This window comes from Gracilinanus agilis, chromosome X (assembly GCF_016433145.1).
Source record: "Gracilinanus agilis isolate LMUSP501 chromosome X, AgileGrace, whole genome shotgun sequence".
Classification (NCBI taxonomy): Eukaryota; Metazoa; Chordata; class Mammalia; order Didelphimorphia; family Didelphidae; genus Gracilinanus; species Gracilinanus agilis.
Genome location: NC_058136.1, coordinates 28,085,949 through 28,103,713, shown reverse-complemented (window position 1 = coordinate 28,103,713; position 17,765 = coordinate 28,085,949).

Sequence of the window (17,765 nt, the reverse complement as noted above, 5' to 3'; positions counted from 1 at the left end):
ATATATATATATATATATATATTTAAATTTTATTTAAAAATGTTTAAAGAAAAAAAGAAAAAGAAACTGAAAGACTAAAATAAGAAAGATCTGACAGCACCAAAGAAAATCTGTTACTAAAAAGTCTTTGATTTTAATGGAAAGAATTCTATTCCTTGAATGAGAAGCTTCAATCTTGCTATAAATTTGGAAGGAATTTCCTTCAAGTTCTTTTAAGTGTCTCGAAACTGGTCACATTTGAAAGGACAGAGAGAAAAAAAATATTGTTTTCAAAATTTCCAAAAATAATGTATCGTCATGAAAACTTTAGGCAAGAATGATTCTCATGTTCCCAAGGCCTCCGCTATTCTTTCCACAAAAACTCACAGATCTGTATTTCTAGAATCTGTCTCCCCTGCTCTCGTCTGTATTTCTGGCTGCCTAATGAATAGCTCCAGTCCAATAACCTCTTGGGACCTCCAGTCTAAAGGAGCATTCTTCTAACCTCCAGCTAGCTCTTCCTTTCTGGGGTTCTACCCCTCCCTAGCCTTGTCATCAGTCAAGGACACCTTTAATTGTTCCTCACCAAGATCCAATTAATTGTTGGTATGGAAGAACAAAGACTAGCAATCCCAGGCTTCCCCTAATCTTGAAGGACTGAGTCTTGGATCTATGTTCTCATTTGTGTAATGAGTGATACCAAATACGGCTAGTTCACGGTGATCATGACCAGAAGCAGCAGTACCAGGAACACTCATGCTAAAGGAAAGTTCATGACACCTTCTACACAGGGTCAGGGCTATCTGTAGTAAAATAGCTGAGAAGGTACCATTACCTTCTTGTACTTGGCCCATTCGAATGCCAGGTTCAATACCAAGACTCACCCTCTAAGCCCTCCAGGGAAAAGAGTAAACCAATAACTAGTGGATTTTCTATTGGCAGCAATGTGGAAGAACCAATCAGTTCTAAATTACAGAAAACAGACTAGATATTTTCACATATCTCCTGTCTCCAGAAAGTGAGCTAACTTCTAACACTACTACCTTTTGGTTCTCCAAGGCCTCCCTAGAAAGGCAGTATCCAGAAATCACTAGATAGTGTACCTGTGTGTAGTTAGAATGTGGTACCCAAGGACTACGTTCCCCAGAATTCCTTCAATATTTCCCAGAATTCCTTTATTTTCACCCCCAAGTTGCATGCTTACTTTGTTTGTATATATTTTCCCTGACTCTCTATTCTCTGCCGGCTTGGTGCTCTCCTACATGTGCAGTCTGGGGAAATTTCTTTTTTTACTGAGGTTTTGTTTCCCTTTATTTCAAGTTATTATTAATAAACTTTATAAAATATAATACTTGGAGTATTTGGATATTAATTTTTAATCTTACAATGTAGAGGGACCAATACGGCCAATTTACAGCAAACAATAGGCAACATAAGCTTGCTTTTCCTTTTGCTACTGCCCACATCTGGGCCCACTCTGCTGAAGCTCAGCTACAGGAATTAGTATCTCTGCTCATTGCTACCAGTGTCCATGCTGCTGCTTTCTCAGTTAGTACCACTGCCCACTGTTGCCTCTTTATGCCAAGATTTGGTGACTCTCTAAGTTAGTGATTGCCAAAGTGGGCGCCACCGCCCCCTGGTGGGTGCTGCAGCTATCCAGGGAGGCGGTGATGGCCACAGGCGCATTTATCTTTCCTATTAATCACTATTAAAATTAAAAAAAATTAATTACCAGAGGCTCTAAGTAATATTTTTTCTGGAGAGGGGGCGGTAGGCTAAGAAAGTTTGGGGACCACTGGTCTAAGTTAAAGGCTGAGGACTGCTACTGCCCCCCTGTGCTGAATTAGAGTGCTGTTAAAGTTGCTGCCATTTGTGGGCTCTAAATTCAAGAACAACCACTGCTCTTCATGACAAAACTCCAACATTCTTCAGTGGCCTAGTGATGTCTCTTTATGCTGGAGCCAGAGCCATGCCCCCTGTGATATGGGCGGAGTGCCATGGACACCACTAATACTGGGACCTAAGCAATTCCCTTTTGTGCTGCTCCCAACCAGAACCAATTTTGGACTGCAAATTGCTGGTGCCACAGGCCAGAGCATCACTGTAAAAGGTTTGTCCAGCACAGCGATGAGTCAGTATAATGAGCCACGGGATACTCAGACAACTCAAAATAGCTCTGGCCAGTCAGGTCAGCACTTGGCTTCCACCTCCTGATGACAATGGGTCCTTCCATCCTAGGTATTTTGCCTGTTCCCGACATCTTCCACCAAGCAAACTAGAACTTCTGATGTCTCAAACACACAAGGGAGCCTAAAAAGCAAAAAATACCCAGCTCAGAAGCAGTTATCTGTGTTTAGGAAACGACAAAAAGCAAGAGAGAGAGAAAGAGACAGAGACACAGAGACATACAGAGACAGACACCCAGAGAGAGGCAGAGAGACACAGAAAGGCCAAATGCAAGAAGTTTCCATTTCAGCCAGGATAAGAGAGGACACTTGGAGCCTGAGCTCTACATGACCCTTTCACCCTCACTCCACCCCACCAGATGCCAGAGAAAGAGAGAAAGAGACAGTCCAGTTTCAGAGTAAAAGAGGGAACTGTCATTCTCCCTAAATGGCTTCAATTGATGGGACCTGGGACATTCGTCCATATCCCCAGCTGTAGAAATATCTCTGGGTTCCTAAGGACAAAGTAATGTCCTGCAAAGCTGCTTCTTCTAGTGTTCTGCACCAATCACTCCCAGAAAAGACCCTAAGACAGAGCTGTCAGTGAACTATCAAATAGCAGAGTCTCTAGCAATAACTACCTTCGGTAGAGTTCTTTCAAAATATTGGGAGTGCGGTTCAGGAGAGGAAGACTTAGCCTAAGGCTATTATTTGGTGAGCTTATAGAACATTATCACACCCCAAAACAAAAAATCATTTAAGTTTAATAAATCGTAATTTATAGCAGTTATCTTCAGGGCAAAGCATGCTCATCTCAAGTCACTAAAGAGCCATAGATAGTTCACTCTCTAATCTTCTGGAGGAGATGATAAATAGCCATCAATGAAGAGGCATTATCAAAAGCATAAAGATGAATCAAGGAGGGGACATCTAGGTGGTTCAGTAGACTGAGAGACAGAGCTAGAGATGGGAGGTCCTGGGTTCAAATATGGCCTCAGTCACTTCCTAGCTGTGAGATCCTGATCACGTCACTTGACCCCCATTGCCTAGCCCTCTTCAGCATTGGAACAAATACACAGAACTGATTCAAAGATGGAAGGTAAAATGTTTTTTTTTAAAAACGATTAATCAAAGGGGGCAGCTGGGTGCCTTAGTGGATTGAGAGTCAGGCCTAGAGACGGGAGGTCCTAGGTTCAAATCTGGCCTCAGACACTTCCCAGCTGTGTGACCCTGTGCAAGTCACTTAACCCTCGTTGCCTAACCCTTAGCGCTCTTCTGCCTTGGAGCCAATACACAGTATTGACTCCAAGACGGAAGGTGAGGGTTTTAAAAAAAAAGATTAATCAAGAATAATCTTCCTCTGCATTACCCATCCCTAACTTCACCAAGATTTCCCTAACAATCTTTTTTGAACTCTGGTGACCAGCAAATGATAACAATGGTTCAAGTCTGTCCTCAAGTTAAATAAGTCTCCAGGATGATTTCAGTGCCTTTTAAAGAAAAATCCAAACCCAGACCATATGGAAGGGAACTGATAAATATTCTTCCTTCTATTCTCTTTTTCTTTCATTTTTTTTAATTTATTTTTAAATATTTTCCCATGTTTACATGATTCATTCTCTTTCCCTTCCCTCTTCCCTCCCCACTCCCAGAGCTGAAAAGCAATTCCACTGGGTTGTACCAATATTGTCACTTGATATCTATTTTCATATTATTTATTTCTGCTATACAGCAATTTTTTAGGCCTAAACCCCAAATCACATACCCCTATATACATGTGATAAGTGTTGTGATATGTTTTGCTTTTGCATTTCTACTCCCACAGTTCTTTCTCTCAATGTGGATAGCATTTTTTTTTATAGAAATCCTTCAGGAATGTCCTGGCTTGTTGCACTGCTACTAATAGTAAAGTCCATTACATTTGATTTTTCCACAATATTTTTCTTTCTGGATACAATGTTCTGGTCCTGCTCATTTCACTCTGCATCAGTTCATTGAGGTTCTTCCAGTTCATATGGAAAGCCTCCAGTTCATCACTCCTTAAGGCACAATAGTATTCCATCACCTTCATATACCACAATTTGTTCAGCCATTCCCCAATCGATGGACACCCCCTCATTTCCCAATTTTTTGCCACCACAAAGAGTGAAACTATGAATATTTTTGTACAAGGCTTTTTCCTTATTATCTCTTTGGAGTACAAACCCAGCAGTGGTATGGCTAGATCAAAGCATTCTTTTAAAGCCCTTTGTGCATAATTCCAAATTGCTTTCTTGAATGGCTGGATTAATTCACAACTCCACCAGATATGCATTAATGGCCCAATTTTGTCACATCCCCTCCAACATTTATTATTTTCCTTTGCTGTCATATTAGCCAATCTGCTAGGTATGAGGTGATACCTCAACATTGTTTTGATTTGCATTTCTCTAATTATCAGAGATTTCGAACACTTTTTCATGTGCTTATTGATAGTTTTAATTTCTTTATCTGAAAACTGCCTATTCGTATCAATTGACCATTTGTTAATTGGGGAATGGCTTGATTTTTTGTACAATTGACTTAGCTTCTTGTAAATTTGAGAAATGAAACCTTTGTCAGAGGTTTTTGTTATAATTTTCCCCTAATTTGTTGCTTCCCTTCTAATTTTTGTTGCATTGGTTTTGTTTATACAGAAACATTTTAATTTAATATAATAAAAATTATTCATTTTACATTTTGTAATATTCTCTATCTCCCACTTGGTCTTAAATTCCTTCCTTTCCCATGGATGTGACAGATATACTATTCTATGTTCATCTAATTTGTTTATGGTTTCCCTCTTTATATTTAAGTCGTTTACCCACTCTGAGTTAATCTTGGTATAGAGTGTAAGATGTTGATCTAAGCCTAACTGCTCCCATACTGTTTTCCAATTCTCCCAGCAGATTTTGTCAAATAGCGGGTTCTTGTCCCAGAAGCCAGAGTCTTTGGGTTTATCAAACATTATCTTGCTACTGTCATTTACTCCAAGTCTATTCCATTGATCCACCCTTCTATCTCTAAGCCAGGACTATATAGTTTTAATGATCACTGCTTTATATTATAGTTTGAGATCTGCGAAAGCTAGGCCTCCCTCCTTTATATATATATATTTTTTTTCATTATTTCCCTTCATATTCTTGATCTTTTGTTCTTCCAGATGAATTTTGTAAAAACATTTTTCTAATTCTATAAAAAAGTGTTTTGGCATTTTGATAGGTATAGCACTGAATAAGTAAATTAATTTAGGCAGGGTTGTCATTTTTATTATATTATTTCATTCTACCGATGAGCAATTGATGTTTTTCCAATTGTTTAGATCTAGTTTTATTTGTGTGAAGAGTGTTTTGTAGTTATGTTTATATAATTACTAAATTTTCTTGGCAAGTAGATTCCCAATATTATATTGTCTAAAGTGATTTTAAATGGAGTTTCTCTTTCTAACTCCTGCTGCTGGGTTTTGTTTGAAACATATAGGAATGCTGATGATTCATGTGCGTTTATTTTATACCCTGAAACTCTGCTAAAGTTATTGATTATTTCTATTAGCTTTTTACTTTATTTTCTTGGATTCTCTAGGTATACCATCATGTCATCTGCAAAGAGTGATATTTTAGTTTCCTCATTGCCTACTTTGATCCCTTCAATTTCTTTTTCTTCTTTAATTGCTACTGTTAGCACTTCTACTACAATATCAAATGGTAGCGGTGATAATGGGCATCCCTGCTTCACTCCTGATCTTATTGAGAATGCTCTTAACTTATGCCCATTACAGATGATACTTGCTGATGATTTTAAATAAATACTTTTTATTATTTTGAGGAAAGGCCCTTCTATTCCTATACTTTCTAATGTTTTCTTTTTTCTTTTTTTTAACCCTTAACTTTTGTGTATTGGCTCCTAGGTGGAAGAGTGGTAAGGGTGGGCAATGGGGGTCAAGTGACTTGCCCAGGGTCACACAGCTGGGAACTGTCTGAGGCCGGATTTGAACCCATCTCTAGGCCTGGCTCTCAATCCACTGAGCTACCCAGCTGCCCCCCTTTCTAATGTTTTCAATAGGAATGGGTATTGTATTTTGTCAAAGGATTTTTCTGCATCTATTGAGATAATCATGTGATTTCTATTAGTTTGGTTGTTGATATAGTCAATTATGCAGATGGTTTTCCTAATATTAAACCATATTTGCATTCCTGGTATAAATCCCACCTGGCCATAGTGAATAATCCTTGTGATAACTTGTTGTAGCCTTTTAGCTAGTATTTTATTTAATATTTTTGCATCTATGTTCATTAAGGATATCAGTCTATAGTTTTCCTTCTCTGTTTTTCATCTTCCTGACTTGGGAGTCAGTATCATATTTGTGTCATAAAAATAACTTGGCAAGACTCCTTTGTCTATTTTGTCAAATAGTTTGTGGAGAATTGGGATTAATTGATCTTTAAATGTTTGATAGAATTCACTTGTGAATCCATCAGACCCTACAGATTTTTTCTTGGGGAATTCCTTGATTGCTTGTTCAATTTCTTTTTCTGATATGGGATTATTTAAGTATTCTATTTCCTCTTCTATTAATCTAGGCAATTTATATTTTTGCAAATATTCATCCATTTCACCTAGGTTGCCATATTTATTGCCATATAATTGAGTAAAATAGTTCTTAATAATTACTTAATTTCCTCATTAGAGGAGAGATCACCCTTTTCATTCATGATACTGTTAATTTGGTTCTCTTCTTTCTTTTTCTTAATTAGATTAACCAATACTTTAATTATTTTATTTGCTTTTTAAATTCCTACTCTTATTTATTAGTTCAATAGTTCTTTTACTTTCAATTGTATTAATTTCTCCTTTGATTTTTTAGGATTTCCAATTTGGTCTTTATCAAAGGATTTTTTTTAAATTTGTTCTTTTTCTACTTTTCTTTGTTGCATGCCTAATTCCTTAATCTCCTCTTTCTCTATTTTTGGTAATATGGATACTCAGGGATATAAATTTCCCTGAGTACTGCTTTAGCAGTATACCAAGAATTTTGAAATGTTGTTTCCTCATTGTCATTCTCTTCACTGAAATCATTAATTGTTTCTATGATTTGTTCTTTAACCCACCAGTTTTTGAGAATCAAATTATTTAATTTCCAATTAATTTTTGATTTACCTCTCCATGTACCCTTACTAATTATAATTTTTATTGCATTATGATCTGAAAAAGTTGCATTTATTATTTCTGCTTTTTTGCATTTGTTTTCAATGTTTTTATGCCCTAGTACATGGTCAATCTTTGTGAATGTACCATGTGCTGCTGAAAAGGTATATTCCTTTTTGTCCCTATTTCTTTTTCTCCCTATATCTATTAACTCTAATTTTTTCTAAGATTTCATTTATATCTCTTACTTCTTTTTTATTTATTTTTTGGTTTTATTTATCTAGATCTGATAGAGGAATTTTGAAGTCCCTCACTAGTATAGTTTTACTATCTATTTCATCCTTAAGTTTCAATAGTTTCACCTTTAAAAATCTGGATGCTATACCATTTGGTGCATACATGTTGAGTACTGATATTTTTTCATTGTCTATTCTGCCTTTTATCAGGATTGTAATTATCTTCCCTATCTCTTTTAATCAGATTTTTTTCCTTTGGCTTTGTCATATATCATGGTTGTGACTCCTGCCTTCTTTTTTATCATTTATTGCCTAATAAATTCTGCTCCAGCCTCTTACTTTTACCCTGCCTCATGTGTGTTTCTTGTAGACATCATATGGCAAGATTTGGGTTTTTAATTCGGAATGGTCATATGTTAGGTCTCACTATAATTCTAAACCATAATCTTTGTTTTTTCATCTTTCCTTCTGCTTTATTACTCCTAATTCTATTATTTCCCCAAAATCACAACTTCTAATCACTTTATCTCTGTCCTTAGGTTTCTCTTCCCACTCTTTAATCTTGACCTTCCCTGTTGAACAATAATGAAGTATTATCAACGAACTATCCCCTTGTCCCATCATTAGCCATGCCTTGCCAATCCTTAACCATTGTCTGTCTCCACCCTCATACTCCCATATTAGTGTTCATTGCTGGAAGTCATACAGAGTCAAATGCATCTATTATCAATTTCAGATTATCTAACCTTGACTTGGCTCACAAAACTGCAAGGTAATCCTTTCGTTTTACTTTATTTGAAACTCTACTGTATCCATTGTTGTGAAAATTCCAAACATTCTCCTCAAGTATACATCATCTACTCTCAAAGGTAAATCTCTTTGCCAATGACCATACTTCTTATTTAACTTAAGAAGATTAAGATCATCCATCATGGACCTTCTCCACACCAAATCTAATCCATCTACTTGTGCCCTTCATTGTACCCCTTTTTGTAATCTCCAGGAGTTTGTCTTGTACCTTTGACTCTTTCTCACTCATAAACCACAAGTGAAACAGATTAATCATTCATTACAATCACAGACCCTTCCAATTGAAGTGGTTGCTTGCTATTGTTGTTCAGTCATATCCAAATCTTTGTGATCTTATGAACTATAGCTAGTATAGGGAACACCACGCCCTTTTCCCAAGGTCCCTTCAAGCTCAGGTGACATGACACTATCCATCTCATCCTCTGTCACCCCTTTTACCTTTTGCAACATTTCATTCAAATCAGGAATCCTCTCTGTAACTTTTCCAACAAGCTTGATCTCATTACCTCCTGAGGCAAATCATTTCACATGCCACTTTTCTCCTCAAAAAAAAAACAACACGTGCATATGCGTGTGCATACATACACAAACTTCATACTATTAAGAAATCAGAATACTGGATTTTGTTTATTTGTTTTATTATTAATCAATTGGGAAGTGGTCATCTGAATGGATGACAAATAACTGAATCAAGGAACAAATGGTACTCCACCAAATGGTTAAATGTAAAACCAAATGATCCATTTGGATTCCTTATTTCTAGAAGCGTCTGACTCCCTGATTGAAGGCTTCAGAGCATCTCTGTGGCTCATTAAACACACCTGACATGCTCATATGGGGAACTCAGCCACGCATGGCGACTTGGAAACAAGCAACAATCAGCAGAGCAGCAGGTTTCTACATTTGTGCTCCCAGAAATCCCCTTTGTTAGCTGGGTCGCTAGGTTTTCAGTTATCCTGGTGCATGTAGAGCACCAAAATGGAAACAAAAACTCACATTGATTTCTCTGATTTAAGAAGTATTCAGCAGGAGGGACCAGCTGCTACTCTGCAGTCTCTCCCAAGTCTTCCTTTCCCAATGTTGCTGATCTCAATTCTGTTCTTAATGCTTTTCTATTACTTTTATTATCCTGATCACAAAATGATTGGATGGTAGATTCATCTTTGCTCCTTAGGAGAACAAACCTACTGCAGTCTTCTTTCCTTTGATTTCTCTTAACACAGCAGGGCCAGTCAAAGTTGAAAGAGACAAGTTAAGTCCTTTGGCAGATACCAAATGCAACAGAAAGGAAAAGAGGACAACTTCAAACCTAGTGACTATTCAATGAATCAGAGGAGAAAGAAGTCTACGGAACATTAGCTATTTAAGTATAAGAGGACAGTGATTTGTCCAAGGACCACTTCAATCATATCTCCATTAAAAAAGATAGGAATGTAATTAGTAATAAGATATCTACATAGTACTTTTAATTTTTTAAATTATTCTTAAACTGAGAAATATCAGCAATGAGAATATTTCCATACACAAAGAACCTGCAGCAGTCAACAGGAGAGAAAAATTGCCATTTTTCTTTTTTTGTTCATTATTGATGGGTATGAGGGGAAAACCCAGAATTGTTTTATTTTGCATTTCTCTTATTATTTTACAACAATAAAGACTGTTGTATGTGAAACTGCAAAGTGCATTATATTGTTTTCTAAGGATGTATTTAATTCAGTAAGTTAGATTCAAAGCTTATTTATGCTGTTCTCTAAACCTCTCTATAATCTTTTCTTTGTATTTTCTTTAAGTAGTTCACTGTCAGTCTTTTATTTCTTCCTTTTTATTTTTGTTTTTTTTCAGTAGCCCCCTGTTGCCCCCAATTCTCACTTCCACCTCAAAACCCCTCCCTTCTTCATTAGAATTAGAATAACCAACAAATCCACAAAGCTACAATGTCTGAAAATGTAGGTCTCATTCTCCTTTGGGGATAGGATTTGAATAAGAATATATAATTTTTAAAATTTTATTTTGATTTCATTCTAATAACAAATTTACACCTAAGTTTTCCTAAGTTATGTGATTCATGTTGTTTCCCTCCCCTCTTCCCTCCCCCTCTTGAAGTTGACAAGTAATTCCACTGTATTATCACTCAAAACATATTTCCATATTATCCATTTTTGTAAGAGAATAATCTTATAAAACCATAACCCCAAATCATATATGTAGGTCTCATTCTGTATCTCTAGTCTATTGCCTCTCTGCAAATAGGTAGGAGGCATATTTCGACCTTAGTCCTTTGGAGCATTAGTTGGACAACGACTTGATCAAAGTCCTTAAGTCATCCAAATTTATTTTCTTTACAATATTGTAGTCACTGGGAAAATAGTTCTCTTGGTTCTAAATCCATTCTGCATCAATTCATTCGAGTCCTGAGATTTCACTGTTTCTATCCGCTTCCACCATTTCTTGTGGCACAGTGATATTCTATTACATATACCATAATTTATTTATCCATTCCCCACCTGATAGATATTTCCTTAGATTCTAGTTTTTTGATGCTGCAAAAAAGCTACTGTGATCATTTTTGAACATATGGGTCTAATCCTTCCTTCTTTTATTTCTTTGGAGGGGTGCCTGGAAATGGGTCAAAAGGTATGAACAATTTCGTTACTTTGGGAGTATATTATGGGAGTTAGTTTTCCAGAATGTTTAGATTAATTTACACCTCCACCTAGAGCAGTGATTCCCAAAGTGGGCGCCACTGCCCCCTGGTGGGTGCTGCAGCGATCCAGGGTAGCGGTAATGGCCACAGGTGCATTTATCTTTCCTATTAATTGTTATTAAAATTAAAAAAAATATTAATTTCCAGGGGGTCAAGTAATATTTTTTCTGGAAAGAGGGCGGTAGGCCAAAAAAGTTTGGGAACCACTGCCTAGAGTATATGAATGTGCTTGTCCTTCTAAAGTCCCTCCAACAATTTTTGTTTTCCATTTTTTGGTCATTTCTGACAATCTTATGTGTGTGAAGGGGAAACTCAGAGAATTGCATTTCTCTTCTTATTAGTGATTTGGAGCATCTTTCATGTGAACATTGAGATTTTGTTTTTCTTCTATTGAAAACAGCCTGTTCTGACAAATTTATTGACAATTACTATGACAATTTATCTGTGGAGGAATGGTTCTTAAATATTTAAATCAAATTCCTCTATATCTTGAGTATCAGACCTTTACCTGAGAAATTTGTTTAGAGGATTTTTCTTAGTTTACTATTCCCCTTTAATTTTATCTGCATTGATTTTATTTGTTCAAAAGCTCTTCTATTTTAAATAATCAAAATTGTCCATTTTCTCTTCTTTCGTCCTATCCATTGCTTGGTCAAAAATTCTTCTCTTATCTATAATTGTGAAAAGTATCTTCTTTCTGGCTCCTCTACAATTTGAAGCTTAATGGGCTATGTGATATGAGGTGTTTCTTACTCATTTTTATTATTTGCCTATAGATTCTCGATCATTTATTGCTACAGATGAATTTTGTTATTATTTTTTTCTAACTTCATAAAATACCTCTTTGGTAGTTTGATATGGCATTATATCAATGAATTAATTTTGTTTTATTTTATTAAATCGGGACCATCCAACGATAGGTAATTCATATCTCTCCACTTATATAGGTCTATGTTTCTATGATGACTGATTTGTACTTGTAGTTATATATTTCTTGTGTATATCTCGGGAAATGCATACTTAAATACTTTATACATTGTATGGTTATTTTAAATAGATGTACTTTTGTATCTCTTCCTAATAGATTTTATTGGTAATATACAAAAGTGATTATTTGTATAGGTTTTAATCAATCGCTAAACATTTATCACATGACTACTATGTGTCAGGCACTGTGTTAAGTGCTAGAGATACAAAAAAGAGACAAAAGATATTATTGGCTCTCAAAGAACTTAAAATGCCACGAGGAGGAAGACAACAAAGGAAGTTACATAAGAATAAATAGGAAGTAATTAACAGAGAGATGGCACTGCAATTAAGAGGGGTTGGAGAAGACCTCCAATAAAAGGTGGAATTTTAGTTCAGACTTAAAGAAAGTCAGGGAGGTCAGAACAGAGCAGGGAAAAATTCCAAACATGGGGGATAGCCAGAGAGAATTCGGAGAGACTGAGTGTCTCGTTGGTGGAACAGCTAGGAGGTCAGTGTCACTAGATTAAAGAGTTAGATGTTGAGGAATAAAAGAGTTTGTGTTGGGGAGTAAGGTATAAGAAGACTGAAAAGTAGTAGAGAGCTAGGTTATGAAGAGCTTCGAATGTCAAACAAAGTATTTTGAATTTAATCCTTGAGGCAATAGGAGACCACTGGAGTTTAGCGAAAATGGGGGTGGCATAATTGGACCTGTGCCTTAGGAAAACCACTTTAGTGGCTAAATGGGTGGAATGCAGTGAGGACAGACTTGAAGCAAAAAGACTCACAACAGACTATTACAGTAATCTAGGCAAGAGGTGATGAGGGCCTGCATTTGAGTGGTGGCAGTGTCAGGTGGAAGAGGAGGGTATATTCTAGAGAAAGGTGAAATCTGTAGGCCATGGTAAAATCTTGAATATGGGGGAGTGGGGTGAGAGAGAGAGTGAAGAGTACAGGACGACTCCTACATTGTGAGCTTGAGAGACTGGGCGGTTGGTGTTTGCCCTTAATAATAACAGAGAAAGTGGGTGGTGGGGAATGTTTGGGGGAAAGATAATGAGTTCCATTTTGAATATGAAATTGGAGGTCAGCAAAGAGACTGGCACAGGAAAGGTAGATTTGAGATTCATCCCCATACAGGTATTAACTAAATCCATGGGAGCCAATGAGATCACCAATTGAAGTAGCATAAAGGGAGAAGGAAAGAAGACTCAGGACAGAACCCTAGAAGAAGAGGAGCCTGTGTAGTGATATTTCATTTTATAGAACTGATCTGTTCCTAAAAAAGTTACCTCTAAGGCCAATTTGTACATATTGATTTTTTTTTGCAGATATCTTGTGTGTAAAGAACTCGCATGACACTTGATAAAATCAAACATAAAACAATAAGCCTAAAAAAAACTATAGTCTCATTACATCTCTTCTATTATTGGAAACTCCTCTAGTGTTTCTTCATTATCAATACTGCAAATTCTTAAGTTTAAATAAGATGCTATTTTTAATATTAAAGAATGGTCCTTTTATTTATTCCTAAGCACTTTGTTGCCTATATTGTATTTGGTCAAAAGCTTTCAAAGCAACTCTTGATGTAATTACATGATTCTTTTTATTTTTATTACTAATATGGCCTATGTTTAGTTTTCCTAATATTGCACTAAGCCTGAATTCTTAGTATGAAGTCAAACTGGTCACAGTGTATAGCCTTATATTTCTATAACCCTCCCTGAGAATATTTTACTCAATATTTTGTTTTAGATATATTAATCTATACAGTTTTCTCTCTCGGCTTTGTTTCCCCCAGGTTTAGGCATGGAGATCATATTTGTATCATGGAATAAATTTAATAGAATCTTCTCCTTTTTTCCTATTTTTTGCAAAGTTCATGTAATATTTGAATATGTTGCTTTTTGAATTTTTGATAGAATTCACTCATAAATGCATCTGGTCCTTTTCCTCTCCTTTGGAAATGTTTTTAATGGATTTTTATATGTTTTTTGAGATTAGGCTATTTTAATTATTTATTGTTCTGTATATCTGGGAATGTAATTTTGGGGGAAAAATTAGCCATTTAATTCAATTTTTGTTAGCATATAATTGAGTAAATGAATATCTAATAATTTCCTATACTTTATCTTCATTAGCTGAGAATTCTCCCTCATTTCTAACAGTGGCAATTAGTTTTCCTCTATTTAAAACAACATTTGCTAGTGGTTTATCTATTTTATTTATTTTCTGGAAAGCAGCTCCAACTTTTATTTAGCCAATTCAATTTTAAAACGTTTTTTTTTGTTTTCTATGATACTGGTCTTTTCTTGATTTTCAGAAATTACACTTTCATGTTTCACTGAGATCTTTTAATTATTTGATTTTCTAGAGTTTTTAATTGCATACTCTGTTCATTTCTGTGTTCTTTCTCTTTCCTGTTCATGAAAGTGCTTAGCAACATTATTTTTCTCTTAATAACTGCTTTATCTGTATCCCAAAAGTTAGTACATGTATCATTTTTTAATCACTTTTCTCGATGAAGTTATCTATTATTTTTAAGAGATACTTTTTTGAACTGATAATTCTTTAGGATTAAGTTATTTAGTTTCCACTTATTTTTAATCCCTTTTGGGTTCATTTATGGAATATAATGTTTGCATCATGATTAATAAAGGATTTTCTTAAATTTTTCTGCATTTGTATGGAGTTTTTATGTCCTAACACAGGACCCGTGCTGAGAATAAGTGTATTCTTTTCTCTTCATCTTTCCTTTCAGTAATCACTGGAATACAGTCATATAAGACATTTCTAAAGTGCTTGTCAGATCTTTAACACCTTATTGCTTATCTTCTTAACAGACTTATCTGAGTCCGAAAGAGGTATATTAGGTGTTATTATTATTTGGCTATTTCTTAATGTAATTAAAGTAACTTTTAAGTATGAGATGCTACATAATTCAGAGCATGTGATATGAATTTATTGTCCATGAAACCTTTAAACATAATATAGTTTCTCTTTATCTCTCTTTTAATTATATCTATTTTTATTATTGCTTTGAGTTTACGATGATTATACCTACATTTGAATTTTTCTAAAAAAATTAATTCTCCTCATTTGAATTTTATAAATATTTTTAAATGGGTATCTTGCAAAAAAAAAAAAGAAAACAAAAAACCCCTGATTCCTAATTCTACTAATTCATTCCACTACCATTTTCTGTTTTACAGGTAAGTTTATCCCATGTGAAGTAATGACTATTAATTGCACATTTCCCTCAATCATTTCCCTCAATCATTTCCTCCTCCTTTTTCTTCTTTGTTCCTCCATCTCACTCTTTACAAAGACGAGGGCAGTATAAGATCAGCAATGTGACCAATACTGTAATTGAAGTAATAATCTGTTTCCGTTCCACTGTCATTCCTCAATCCCTGAGTCCCAGAATCTAATCACTTATTCTTACTTACGATATTCCCTTTAAAATTCATTTTCTGACATTGGAGTTCGTTTCCCTTGTGACTATTTCCTCCATAACTTATTTCTTTCTCTTAAGCCTCTTTCTTCTTTTTCCTGTCCCCACCTGTTCCAGGTTGATTTTAATATATTTCCATACCAAACTGTATGTGTATATGTATTCAACCTTGTTGTTGTGATTGAAAAAAAGGCAGTTCCAGATGGGCATATCATTTTATCCATTTAAGTGGGTTTCAATAAAAACATGTTGAGTGGGTTGATGTGACAGAGGAATGTGGTTACCATGGAGCATAGATTCACTAGAATTCTACTCAGATTCTCTTAGTCAATCTAATAAATTACCAAGTGGTCAAAAAAAATGATTTGTCACTCATCCGACATAGTTGGGACCCGAAAAATCTAGGGGAAAGTGAGGATGCTAATGAAACTTTTCTGATGATTTCCAAGTTGCTTAGATACTGTCTTGGAATATACATCTTGCAGAACATAATAAATAGAAGACATTTAATTATCCATTTCCATTTTAATTTCAGGTGTCAAATGATTTTTATAAACTTCTCAAGCACGGGTCTCATAATTTAGGACATCATTAAAGTTTCCGGTTTATAATTAATCATCCGTCAAAGTACTGATATTAACTCATGCACCTTCTCTCAGATTTTTATCTCATTAGATATTCATCATGTTGGCAAGAGGAATTGGGGGCACTGGATTACTAACATCGTTTATTCCTCATTCGAGTTAAAAGTGGCATCTTTTCACAGGAAAACTAAACTGAAGTAACAAAAGCAAAAATACAGCATAACCAAATCCTCTGAATAGTAAATTAGCAAAACTCACTTTTTGAAAATGCCATACCTTTCAAAGCACTGGTATATCATACATTTTCCAAGAGATTGTTCTTATATTGCTAAAGAAAGAATAAAAGAAAACATAGCTGCCAATTTTCTTCTTCCTTCTAAATTGAAAGCCAGTGTTTGTGAGAAAAAAAAAGGCTGAGAAATTGGCTTTGACAAACCCCATGGATAACTAGACCAAACTCCCACTGTGTTTTATTTCCAAGAGTTTACTGAAAAACTCGACTCAAATCAAAAAGACAGCATGGAGTAGTGGGAAATAACACTTCGCTGGAAGTTAGGAATACCTGGGTTTCAAACAAGACTTAGGTGCTTTCCAGTTGTGTGACCCTGGGCCAGTTACTTAATTTCTGTTTGCCCCAGTTTACTCTTCTGTAAGATGGGGATAATAATAACATTTCCCTACCAGGGTTATTGTGAGAAGCAAATGGTGTATAAGGCACTTGGAAAACCTCAAAGCACCATATATATCAGCTATATATTTTTATGTCTCATGTTGCTGAAAAGATAAATACAAAAATACATTTCTATTTTGTTTTGAAGCAGATTTTTTAAACCCTTACCTTCTGCCTTAGAATCACTACTCTGTATTGGTGCTAAGGCAGAAGAGTGGTAAGGGTTGGGCACTGGGGGCTATGTGACTTGCTCAGGGTCACACAGCTAGGAAGTGTCTGAGGCCAGCTTTGAACCCAGGACCTTCCACTGAAGCAGATTTTTTAGGAGCATTGTTGATGAAGTCAAAAAGAAATACATACTAACTATATAACATAAAGCCATTGCATGGTATAGCATGGGAAATGTTGGGACGATGCTGGACAGTGTAAAGAGATGAGATTTAAAGGGAGAGGACCTGGGTTAAAATTCCAGTTCTGATATTTAATACCCACGTGAATTTGAACAAGACACACCACTACTCTGTTCTTCAGTTTCTTCATCTATGAAATGGAGGAATTAAATAAGATGCTCTTTAAGATCTTTTCCAGCCCTAACTATATGATCCTCTGAATTCTTATTAGCCTCGCAGATCCGCCTCCAAATGACCTTTTTTAGTTCAGCTTTATTTGACTCTACTCTCTTTTATTTCCTCTAGCTTCTAGCTACCAATTTTCTCTGAATTCAAACCTACTGTCTCTCACACCTGGGTATTTGCACAGCTAATGTCTACGGGAAAGCCACGCCTCTTCCATCTGTGACAGGTGAAATCCTTAGCTTCCTTTGAGAGTCTCCTCATTGGAAACTCCCGTTGCACTCTGAGGGCCTTCTCTTCTACAGTTATCACATTCTAACTTGCCAATGTTTCCTACTACTCCACTGTAAGGAGAAGAAGTAAGAGGAAAAGAAGGAGAAGGAGGAGAATACTAAGAACAAGAACCAAAACAATTAATATTTGTATTGTGCTAACAATGTCCCCAAGCTGTGCAATTTATCT